General features: G+C 35.4%; 1 long non-coding RNA gene across 1 annotated transcript in view; it reads right to left on the bottom strand.

Moving 5' to 3' along the window:
- The window catches only part of LOC141541261 (uncharacterized), a 52,970-nt gene extending 47,831 nt beyond the window's left edge, over positions 1-5,139 (bottom strand). The window contains exon 1 of the long non-coding RNA XR_012481712.1: positions 5,059-5,139. This is a non-coding gene — a long non-coding RNA (uncharacterized LOC141541261). The remainder of the gene's footprint in view (positions 1-5,058) is intronic.
- Positions 5,140-13,279: the final 8,140 nt, after the last annotated feature.

Genomic DNA, 13,279 nt, shown 5'->3' with positions numbered 1-13,279 from the left:
ATCAAGCATCTGGGGGTGGCAACTTCATGCTTGTAGCTCCCTTCCCTTTTCTAAAACTCTATTTTCCCTTCTCCCAATTTCTACCTCTCTCAGCTCTTGCAGCTTCTTGACTTCTCTTCCTAACAATTATAGAGATGGGGAGGGGCAGTCCCATGAGTCATAATCATCCTTTTCTGCCTGTACTGAAATCAAGACAAAACTCCCTTGGGAAAGGTTTAAAGAGGATTCTGGGAGAAACTGTCCTCAGACCACCAGGGATCCATCTCAAGTGCCCTGATATCCTTGGCAATGCCTGGAATAGGTGTGGCCAACTCAGTACTACAATCCTGATGATACATTGTACTTCAGATGTAGTCTTCTATTTTAGAAGCTAAAAAAAAAATTAAGAGAGAATAAACTATGTTCCAAGTCTCTCTTTTAAGTTGAGCCATACACAGCATCTTTAGGTACTTATGTGAGTGCTAGGTTTATTCTTGAACTCTGTCTTGGATTACAAAAACTTTCATCCTTAGTTTATTTAAGAATCCCTTTACAAATTATTTTGTTGTTGTTGGTAGTGATGGTTTGTTTAGTTTTTTTTTTTTAATTTTTTCTGGTTGTATCAGAACATCTTAGAATCAGAATGAATCTTAAATTCATCTATGACCTAGTGTCCAGTGTGAAAATCTCTACTAAATACTTAATTGGTAATTATTCAGTCTTTACTTGAATATGACCAATAAATAGGAGATAAGGAATGGGATGAGCATAACTATGTACTTCAGAAGTACTTGGTTAATTTTTCTTTACATGTAATGAAACTATCATTGAGACTTAATTGGTCCGAGGATCTGAAGATTAAAATCTTTTACATAAATGAACTTTGCTGGAGTGTAATATCTGGGCTAGCTTTCTGGAAGGCCTTGTGACCAGCCTTGATCTCAGCAGAATAATCAACATGAGAATAGTCAGGGATAAAGTTCAAAGTCTTTATTGTCTCCTTCACAGTCTGTGTTTGTCATAGAAGACCCAGTCTCCTCTGCCAGCATTCTGCTGGTCTGCCAGTCTGATCTTACTTCAGAAAGCAAGAGAGCCACTATGAGGATGATCAAAGATAGAATGTCTGTGGCTGATTTTGTCTTCAGTTTAAATACCCTATTACAATTACATCACTATGCTAAGTACTAAGTTTATGTAAACAAGATAACCATTGTCTCATCTGTTCCACTGACTTCACACCTTGTTTCAAGTATACTTCTCCAAAGTTCTGCCCTCTACACTGGAGCATATGTGGGAAAGCTGTGTTCCTTTTGGACTATTCAAATTGCCATTTAAATTCAGTCCTTAATCCCTCCTCCAGTCTTTATATGACATGATTTATAGAACCTCCACCATCACTTTTTTTAATCTGTAAAATGGGGATAACATTACTTGCTCTACTAACTACTTTATGATGCTTATAAGCCTTAATTCACTACAGAAACAGAATTGTCATTGCACTGTTCCTTTAAACAAAGATTAGTTTGTTGATGGTCCCTTTGAAGCATGATTCCCTGAACTAAATGCAATACTCTACATGTTATTTAAACATAAACTAGCATGGAATAATATCGATGCTGGGTTTCTATTAATTCAGAGTTAGATTGCATTAGCTTGGTTTGTTTTGTTTTGTTTTCTTAGCAGGTAAGTCAATATTGCAGAGCTGCATTGAGCATGTGATCTATTAAAAGCATCATAGTATAATAGAAAGAGCATTGTTTGAGATCTGGGTTAGAGCCTGGATCTGCCATTACATGTCACCTTGGGTTGAGAAGTCAATATACCGTTTTAGGCTTCAATTTTCTTATCTGTAAAATGTGGAATAGGTAGTTGAGGTTGAAAAAAAATGGAATGATGCATAGAACACTGTACTTCAAATCCTGGGCTCAAATGTGAACTCTGACACTTACCGGCTACATGACCCTCAGCTACTTATTTTATTTCCTTGAGCTTCAATATCTTCATCTCTAAAATTAGGAGCAGCTAGATGGCACAGTGGCCAGAATGTGGGATCAGAAGTCAAGAAGACACATATTCCTAAATTCAAATCTGGACTCAGACATTTACTAGCTATGTGACCTTGGGCAAAACACTTAACTGTGTTTGCTTCAGTTTCCTCTTTTGTAAAGTGAGCTGGAGAAGGAAATAGGAAACCACTCTGTTGTTTTTGCCAAGAAAACCCCAAATAGGGTCAGGAAGAGTATGACACAAGCTGAAACAAATGAAGTACAAGATGAGGAGATTGGACTTGATTATTGCTAACATTTATATAGTGCTTTGAAATTTTAATTTAAAATATCATCTCATTTTATTCTAATGGTCCTGAGAGGTAGGTGCTATTGTCTTCATTTTATAGGTGAGAAAAGAGAGGTAAATAGAGATCAAGTAGAATAAATACCCTGAGTCAGGAATTAGCAAAGTATCTGAGTCTAGATTTGAACCCAGATCTAACATTTCATCCACTATGCCACTCACCTCATTGGATGATTTCTTTCTTTTCTTTTTTTTATTATAGCTTTTTATTTACAAGATATATGCATGGGTAATTTTTCAGAATTGACAATTACAAAACCTTTTGTTCCAACTTTTTACCTCCTTTCCTCCACCCCTTCCCCTAGAAGGCAGGTTGACCAATACATGTTAAATATGTTAAAGTATAAGTTAAATACAATATGTATACATGTCCAAACAGTTATTTTGCTGTACAAAAAGAATTGGACTTTGAAATAGTGTATAATTAGCCTGTGAAAGAAATAAAAAATGCAGGCGGACAAAAATAGAGGGATTGGGAATTCTATGTAGTGGTTCATAGTCATTTCCCAGAATTCTTTCTTTTTTTAAATTTTTTTTTATTTTTATAATTATAATTTTTGACAGTACATATGTATGGGTAATTTTTTTTTACAACATTATCCCTTGCACTCACTTCTGTTCAGATTTTCCCTTCCTTCCCTCCACCCCTTCCCCTAGATAGCAGGCAGTCTTATGCATGTTAGATATGTTATAATATATCCTAGATACAATATACGTGTGCAGAACCAAATTTCTTATTGCACAGGAAGAATTGGATTCAGAAGGTAAAAATAACCCTCCCAGAGTTCTTTCACTGGGTGTAGCTGGTTCAGTTCATTACTGCTCTATTGGAACTGATTTGGTTCATCTCATTGTTAAAGAGGGCCACTTCCATCAGAATATATCTTCATACAGTATTGTTGTTGAAGTATATAATGATCTCCTGGTCCTGCTCATTTCACTCAGCATCAATTCATGTAAGTCTCTCCAGGCCTTTCTGAAATCATCCTGCTTGTCATTTCTTACAGAACAATAATATTCCATAATATTCATATAATTGGATGATTTCTAAGACCTCTTCCAGCTGTCTCCAAGGTCCCTCTTACTGCTGATCTCATAGAAAATCTATGGTTTTCAAGAGAACATTGTATAGAGTAGCAAGATTATATCATGATCAGCTGTGATGGACTTGGCTCTTTTCAACAATGAAGTGATTCAAGGTGATTCCAATAGACTTTGGAAAGAAAGTGTCATCTTTTCTTTTTTTACCTTTGTTATTGTTGATTTGTTTTTTTTCTTTCTTGTTTTTCCCCCTTTTTGATCTGATTTTTCTTGTGCAGCATAAGGAATATGAAAATATGTTTAGAAGAATTGCACATGTTTAACCTATATTGGATTGCTTGTTATCTGGGGAATGGTGAGGGGAGAAGAAGAGAAAGAAATATGGAACACAAGTTTTGCAAAGATGAATGCTGAAAACTGTTTTTGCATGTATTTGGGAAAATGAACAAGATAAAGAACAGAGCCCTGTGGCACATTTTTAAATATTGCCCTTTCTCTAAATTATAATGCCTTCTAGGTCATATAGTTAATATGATTCTAAAATTCTCTGCTGAAATTAGTCATTGTTTCATTGAAGTTATAGTAAAATAAAAGGCAGTGAGGTGGTACAGTGGATGGAACATTAGGCCTAGCATCAAAAAGACCTGAATTCAGATTTTTCCTCAGATACTTATTGTCTGTGTAACCCTAGGAAAATAACATAACTCTATTTAGCTCAGTTTCTTCATCTGCAAAATGAAATGGAGAAAGAAATGCAAACTACTCTGATATCTTTGTCAAGACCACCCTAAATGGAGTCAATGAGGAGTTAGTTGTACACTCTTCTCCTTTCATCATACAGCAACTTCACCGATGCTGAACTATACCATGCTGCCTCCATTTAGATGAAGTGCTTCATCTGAGGCTGGAGAAGCTGAGTTCACATGCTACTTTTCTTACTTCCTACTAAGTGATCCTGAACAATCACTTAACCTTTACAGGACTGCATTTCTTCATCTGTAAAAAGACAGGAAAAGACTAACCTCTATGATTCCTGCCAGTTTAAAATCTATCATAAGATAAAATTCAGCAAAAAAAAAAAAAAAAGTAAAGGCATACATAAATAAGAATTTTAACTAAAGCACATAATAATTTGTTTTTGCTGAGGCAATTGGGGTTAAGTGACTTGGCCAGGGTGACACAGGCACATAATAATTTTTAAAGTTTATTACTTTAAAAAGTTACTTAGTCAGTATAACCTTGGATGCCAAAGAGCTGTGTTAGGATGGTAAGACTGAAAGGAATCTCAAAAGCAATCAAGGCCAACTTCCTCATTTAATAGATGAGCAAAATGACATCTAGGAAAACTAAGAGTTTTGCCTAAAGTCACCATGATAAAAGTCACCATTACAAACCCCAAAAGTGGGATTTGAACTGAAGTTCTCTGACTTAAGAATCAATATCCTACTGCTTCTTTAACTATGTAACCTTCCCAAATCTCTGTCAAATTGTGGAAATTATAGATGTAATACGCATTCATAGTTTTTTTTTAATGAAATTTAAATGAACTAATGTATGCAAAGTGCTTTCTAAATCTTAAAGAACTTCATAGAAGTTAATAAAGAAACATTATTAAATATTCACTATATACCAGGCATTGTGCTAAGCATGGAGATTCAAATACAAAAAGGAAAAGACAATCACTACCTTCTGAGAGCTGACATTCTAATTGTTGTATCATAAATGGTTTTCAACCTTCCATTCACTCTGCTCAGGAGCCAGGTCTAAAAACAAAATAGGAGAATAAAATCAGTTTTGTAATAGACCAGGTTAAAACCCAATAATTGTCTACATAGTAAGTGACTTTCTGTTTATTTAGCAATTTTTCTCAAATATCTAGAGCAGCAGAGCAGGAAGCTTGACTCATTTTGGAGTTGGGCATCAATAATATAATGTTGTAAAAGAAAAAAAGCAGTAGTTTCAAATAACCTAACCCTCTTGAAATGATATATGTCTCATTGTGTACAAACCAGGTGATGAGGATAATTAAGTGACTCATAATGGCAGTATTACAAAAGGTATAGACCTTTGTGAATCTGTCCTTTTTAATCTAATGGCTTTTTAATAAAGGAAAACTGAATAGAATTTCTGTCTACTTTGGGATTCTGAGATAAAATGCAGCCAATCTGCATAGTTCCTAAGTGAACAATCTCCTTGGACCACAAGGGAAGATGATGGATTTGTTTTTGTATCCACAGGTTGAATTTTGAATGCATTAATGAATGTGCCTGCCCTGTCTTATCCTCCCCTGCCATGTAAACTCCCATAAAGAAGCATTGGATTGAATCCAGATCTAAATTGGAACTCCCCTTCTTCCCTCCACCCCCGACACTTAGTAATACAGTACATGAACCACTCCTTCCCTCTAAGTTTTAGTCATGGCATCCATAAAATGGAGATAACAATCTACCTCACAAATTTGTTATGAAGAGATAGCTTTGCAAATCTTTAAAAGCTATACAAATGTCAGAGATTATTACAAAATACTGTCTAGATAAAAGTTTTTTATTACCAGGGCATTGAATGCTAGATATATGACAACTATAGAAGAAGGTAAAGTGGAAAAAGACAAAAAAAAAAAAAAAATAGAGGTAGAGTCAATAGGTTTAAAACTAGAAGAGTTTTTAGAAGACATCAAACTGCCCCAATTTAACAAGAAACTGAGGTCTGGAGAGATAAATGACTTACTCGAGATCACACAGATAAGAAGTGATAGAGACCGTGTCTGGCCATTTATTCTATATTTAGGTGAGAAAATTTCTTTCTTTCCTCATTGATTTTCTTCCACCATTCTTGAACATGATGGGCATGGAGACCTTTCTTTTTCTTCTTTTTTTCTTAAAGCTTTTTATTTTCAAAACATATGTACAGATAAATTTTTAACATTGACCCTTGCATAGCCTTGTGTTTCAGATTTTCCTCTCCTTCCCCCAACCCCCTCCCTAGTTAGCAAGCAATCCCATATATGTTATACATGTTAAAATATATGTTAAATCCAATATGTGTAAACATATTTATACAATTTTCTTGCTGCACAAGAAAAATCAGATTAGAAAGGAAATTAAACAAGTTAAGAAAAAAATGCAAGGAAACAACAACAAAAAGAGTGAGAATGTTATATTATTCCCACATTCAGTTCCCACAGTCCTCTTTCTGGGTGTAGATGGTTTTCTTTATCACAAGATCATTGGAACTGATGTCAATCATCTCATTGCTGGAAAGAATCACGTTCATTAGAATTGATCCTTGTAGAATATTGCTGTTGCTATGTACAATGATCTTCTGGTTCTGTCCATTTCACTTAGCATCAATTCATGTAAGTCTCTCCAAGCCTCTCTGTATTCATCCTGCTGATTGTTTCTTACAGAACAATAATATTCCATAACATTCATATACCACAATTTATTCAGCCATTCTCCAACTGATGGGCATCCACTCAGTTTTCCAGTTACTTTCCATTACAAAGAGGGCTGCCACAAACATTTTTGCACATATAAGTCCCTTTCCCTGCTTTAAGAACTCTTTGGGATACAAGCCCAGTAGTAACACTGCTGGGTCAAAGGGCATGCACAGTTTGGTAACTTTTTGAGCATAGTTGCTCTCTGGAATGGCTGGACCACCAAATAACATATAAAGGTAGAACTGGTTAGGAAGAAATCCTACCTAACTAGCAGGGCAGTAGCTCCAAACTATTTTAAGTACAATTCATTTGTCCCTATAGAGGACAAGCCATAGTCCCTGAAAAATTTATGGCATCAGTGCTATCTGCTACCTACTATCTTAAGTCTCAGGGCTGTTCTAGTATCAGAAGTCCTCCTCTTTTTCTGTGCCATCTGCTCTCTTCTAGCTCTGGCACTGTCTTGTTCTGTATCCTACTGTCTCTGTTTTCAGTGCTACAGACACAGACACAAGCCCTAGTGTTCCTGACTGAAGGGCAACAGGCACAGATGTGGGCTCCAAGGGCTGTGATCAGGAGCAGCCTAAATGGATACTCATGTTTCATCAGAACCCTGTAGTCCTCTGATTGCAGAGCTGGAAGCTGGAAAAGCCTTCTCCAAAAGGCTCCATTTACTTAGTAGTATCCCCCCCACCCCAATTACATGTAAAGATAGTTTTCAACATTCAGTTTTATAAGATTTTGGATTTCAAAATTTTTTCCCTTCCCCCCTTCCCTCTTACCATTCTGCAGTCTGATATAGATTATACTTGTGCAATCATGTTAAACATATTTCCACACTAGTCATGTTGTGAAAGAAGATTCAGAACAAAAGGAGTATCCCAAGAAAGAAAAAAAAAATAAAAGTATATTTTGATCTGCATTCAGACTTCACGGTCTTCTCTGGATGTGGTCATTATTTTCTATCACAAGTCACTTGAAATTGTCATTGTATTGTTGAGAAGAACTAACTCAATTATAGTTGATCATTGCACAATGTTGCTATTACTGTGTACAATGTTCTCCTGATTCTGTTCACTTCATTCAGCATCAATTCATACAAGCCTTTCAAGGTTTTTCTGAAATCTGCCTGGTCATCATTTCTTAACAAACAATAGTATTCCTTTATATTTATATAGTACAACTTATTCAATCATTCCCCAACTGATGAGTATCCCTTCAATTTCCAATTCTTTGTCACCACAAAAAGATTTGCTATGACTATTTTTGTACATGTGGCTCTTTTTTCTTTTTTTTAATGAGATCTTTCATATACAGACCCAGTAGTAGTATTGTTAGATCAAAGGGTATGCACAGTTTTATAGTCCTTTGGGCATAGTTCCAAGTTGCTTTCCAGGGAACAGAGTGAAAGAAGAGAGAGAATAGGAAAAATACAATTAACAATATTAATTATGAAAAGAATTTTGAAGCAATTTCCTCTTATAAAGGTCTCATTTCTCAAATGTATAAAAAACTGAGTGAAATTTATTTTTTTTAAAAGTCATTCTCCGATTGGTAAATGATCAAAAGATATAAACAGTTTTCAGATGAAGTAATCAAGTCCTTTATAGCCATATTAAAAATTCTCTAACATACAATTGATCAGAGAAATACAAATTAAAACAATTCTGAGGTACTACCCCATGCCTATTAAATTAGCTAATAGGGCAGAAAAAGAAAATAGCAAACATTAGAAGGAATTTTGGGGAAAGGAGACATTAATGTATTGTTGCTAGGATTGTGAAACTGATTCAATCACTTTAGAACAATTTGGAACTAAAAAGTGCTGTAAAATCATGCATAACCTTTGACATCATAATACCACTACCATATAGGAAAATATCCCAGAAGAGATTTAAAAAGAAAAAAAGGCAAGGAAAAGAGCTTATATGTACAAAAGTATTTATAGTATCTCTTTCCTCAGGGCAAAGAATTGGAAACTGAGGGAATGCCCATCAACTGGGGAATGGCCGAATAAATTGTATGTTATTATGATGGAATACCATTGTACTATATGAAATGATGAATAGGATGCTCTCAGAAAACACCTGGAAAGACTTCTATGAGCTAATATAAAGTGAAATCTGTTGTATATAAAGTAATAGCAATAATGTAAGGTGATCATCTATGATTCAATACAGCTCTGAAGGACTTAGTACAAAAAATGCAATTCATACCTAGAGAAAGAACTAATTATATATCTCAATACAAATTAAAGCATACTTTAAAAAAAAACCACACCTTTATTTTTCTTTTGTTTTTTTGGGGGGTAGAGAGGGAAATCTATGTTTTCTTTCATAATATGACTTTTTTAAAATTAATTTTATGATTATAATTTTTTACAACATTATCCCTTGCATTCACTTCTGTTCCGAATTTTCCCTTCCCCTAGATGGCAGGCAGTCCCATACATGTTAAATGTGTTATAGTATATCCTAGATACAATATATGTGTGCAGAACCGAATTTCTTGTTGCACAGGAAGAATTGGGTTCAGAAGGTAAAAATAAACTGGGAAAAAAAGACAAAAATGCAAACAGTTTACATTCATTTCTCAGTGTTCCTTCTCTGGATGTAGCTGATTCTGTCCATCACACAATATGACTTTTATAGTAATATTTTACATAACTTCATATGTGCCTTTTAATGAGGGGAATGTTTCAGGAGAGAGAAAGGGAGAGAATTTAGAACCCAAAGTGTTAAAGACAAAAGTTGAAAATGGTTTTACATTTAACTGAGGAACAATAAAATATTTGAAAAACAAACAAAATAGATTACTCTCCAGAATGGTTAAATCAGTTCACAGTCCCACCAACAAACAATGTATTAGTGCTCCAATTCTTCTCCACCATTTATTATTTCCATTTCTTTCATATTAGCCAATCTGATAAGTATGAGGTAATACATCAAAATTGTTTTAATTTATATTTCTCTTCTCAATAGTGATTTAGAACATTTTTTTCATATGATTATAGATAATCTTAATTTCTTCATCTAAAAACTGCCTGTTCATATCCTTTGACTATCATCAATTAGGAAATGACTTGTAGTCTTATAAAATTAACTCAGTTCTTTATATATTTGAGAAATGAGGACTTTTTCAGAAATACTGCCTATAGAATTTGTTTTCTAGTTTCTGCTTCCTTTTAATCTTGGTTGCATTGGTTTTCTTTGTGTACAACCTTTTAAATTTAATTATCTATTTTGCATTTTATAATGTTTTCTATCTCTTGTTTAGCCATAAATTGTTCCCTTTTCCATAGATCTAATAGTCAAACTATTCTTTGCTCTCTTAATTTGCTTGTGGTATCATCCTTTATGTCTAAATCATGTGCCCATTTCAAGCTTATCATGATATAGGGTGTGAGATGTTGATCATGTCTAGTTTCTGCCATACTATTTTCTAGTTTTCCCTGTAATTTTTACAGTCAGTTCTTATCCCAAGAGAATGTTGGGTTTTTTCAAAGAGTAGATTAGATTACTATAGTCATTTACTACTATTCCACTAATCCATCACTCTATTTCTTATCCAATATCAAATATTTTGATAATTGTCACCCAAAGCCTCCATTTGAAGGAGGCTCCCATATCAACCATCTCTTCATTACCTCTCTGGCTGGACTCTTCTGAACTAGACTCCATCATGCTTCCTCCACAGAGTCTCTTCTCTCCCCTTCTCTCCATTCCCTTTTAGTTTCCTTTTGTGTATTGTTTTCTGCCATTACATCTTGAAGGCAAGGACCATTTTTACATCTCTAGCATTTAGCTTTTAGGGATAACTATGCAGCCCAGTAGATAGAACATTAGGTTTGATTTCAGGAAGACTCATCTTCCCTGAGTTCAAATCTTGCCCCAGTCAATCACTAGCTGTGTGACACTGAGTAAATGATATAATCCTATTTGCCTTAATTTCTTAAACTGTAAAATAAGCTGGAGAAGGAAAAAAGGAAAGTACTCCAATATCTTTGCCAAGAGAACTCTAAATGGGGTCATGAAGAGTCAGACATGATTGAAAGAGCAGAATAACAAGCACTTTACACAATAACTATTTAATAAATGTTTATTGACTGACTGCCTGATTTTTTTGTTCCTAATACAAAGTCCTTCCTGCAACTCTTCTAGATTTGTAATGCTGGAGAAACTGAGGCAAGATAGAGATTAGAGAGTTTTAACATTTTATTTGAGAGAGAGAAATTGTGTTGGGGGCATGTTGCCCACAGGGCTGATGTCTCAAAGCATCTGGCAGGGAATGTGAGGTTCCCAAGAAAAACAGATACACAAGTGGTTCCAAGCTACTGAGGTAGACTGAGGCAGAAGTGGAGTCAGAATACTGAGAGCTGAAATGGACTATCAATTTGGTTCTGACAGAGTAGGGGAGGCACTGAACATTCTGATAAGTAGGGAAGGTCTGGGGTCATGATGTCTAAGATGGAAGGTCTTTCTTCTTATCTAGATTAAACATTTACAGTTTATAATCTTAATAGCCAGCCCTAAATTATATCACTTCTAATGATTAAGAGGGATAGGTGGTATTGCAACCAGGGGGATTAAGGCAGAACAATTATGGGAAACTGAGGACAATTAGAGAGAAACTGTGGCACAACAGATTTAGCCACTCCTTCATAGAGCTATTACATAGTTTCTTTTGTTTTTGATTTTTTTTTTCATTTTCCCCCTTTAAAGTTGATTAAATCAGGCTTTTAGAATAACCACTCTCAGGGTTGATAACAACTCTAAAGCATTTATGTGATTGAAGGTCCTTTCAAAAGACTTGTCAAATGTGAAGCCTATATGCCACATGTGGTCCACAACACTATCAAGTAGGATGGAACTGAAGGAGTGTAGCTCCTGGGGAAATACATGGGTGATTTTGGAGGGCTTCTGTTCTGACATCTGATTCCAAAGTCCTATGGCTTTGCCCACACACACACCCAAGTTAGCAATGCTATTGTTCTGACAATCTGTCTGATTCAGTTAGATAGCTTCTGGCCTCAGGCTAGTCCTTACAAATCAAACTTCTGAGAAAATGGTGGATAGATCACTCTTCAGTTCATTGCTGATTATCAGATAGATAATCTGTTGGTCAGTAATGACCAAATTCCAGAGACCACTCCTCCATCCTACCTGTGAGCCATAAAATTAGCATGTCAATGATAGAAAGCTGGATAAATGTGTCTCTTTTCTAATTTCTTTTGAAATTCAGACTACTTGTAATAGCGTTACAATTACAATAAACTTTGCACCTTGACAAAGAAATGGATTAAAACCTGCAAATTCTTTCAAGACACCTCATGACACCGGTCTGTGACTCCAATCTTTTGGGGTCCCTTTTCCCAACCTCAACATTACTAGATTAAAATGTAATTGAAAAACAGTTAACAAAACAAATTATCTGGCATTGCAATCCTAGCAAAGATTGTGGTATAGAATAGCAATATCCTAGACTTGTGAAAGTTGTTAGACTGTTCTTAAAATGTATTAAGACTCTCCTTAAGCCATACTTGGCTGGCTCAGAGAATTAGAGGTTCAAACTATTGACATCATTTCCTTATCACTTGATTACAAAACAGACAAAAATAACTTTAAGAATCCTCTGAGATTTGGCTGATGGGAAAAGGTATCAGTCAGTCAACTAATATTGTAATGCTGGAGAAATAGAGGCAAGATAGAGAGTAGGTAGTAGTTAATATTTTATTTGAACGGGAGAGATTTATTGGGAGCAGTTGGATCCATGGTTTGGTCCCAGGACTGAATGAGACTATCATCTTCAAGAATCCAGCAAACAATGTGACTTCTCAATGACATATATGCACATGGCTCAGCTACAGGGGCACAGGCAGAGTCAGAGTACTGAGAGCGGGAAGGGACTGTCATTCTGGTTCTGACAGGATGAGGGGAAGCATTCTGATAAGTAGGGAAGGGCTGGGGTCATGATGTCTAAGATAGAAGGTCTTTTATCCTTATCAAATAATCTGATGATTAAGAGGAAAGAGTGGTGTGATAGCCTGGGGTTTGGGGCAGAATAACTGAGGTAGGACAATTCAAGGAGACCATAGCATAACAAACTGAGGCAGGACAATTTAGGGAAACTGAGGCAGGACAATAAAAGAGAACTGTGGCACATTCCACACTCTCTCTCTTCTGAATATTCAAATCATTGAATTATTTTCCTCTAGGTAGGTCTTAGCACCATAATTTCATACAGAATGAAATAGAAAGACTGGTCCACAATGACTGCTACAAGATGTGGAGAGGCCAAAATAGATTGGCCAGCAGCTTCCTATGTGAAGAGATGCTTGTCTCACAGGCAAAAGGCTGTTATCTGTAGTCCCAGGTAAATAGTAGTTAGGTCTCACTGTGCTAATAATTGTCTTCCTATTATTTAGAAAATTAAAAAAAAGTTTTTGAATATCATAGACACAGTATCCAGTAT

The sequence above is a fragment of the Sminthopsis crassicaudata genome, chromosome 4, assembly GCF_048593235.1.
Source record: "Sminthopsis crassicaudata isolate SCR6 chromosome 4, ASM4859323v1, whole genome shotgun sequence".
Taxonomy (NCBI): domain Eukaryota; kingdom Metazoa; phylum Chordata; class Mammalia; order Dasyuromorphia; family Dasyuridae; genus Sminthopsis; species Sminthopsis crassicaudata.
Note: the sequence above shows the minus strand (reverse complement) of the source record. Positions and strands in the feature narration are given on the sequence as shown.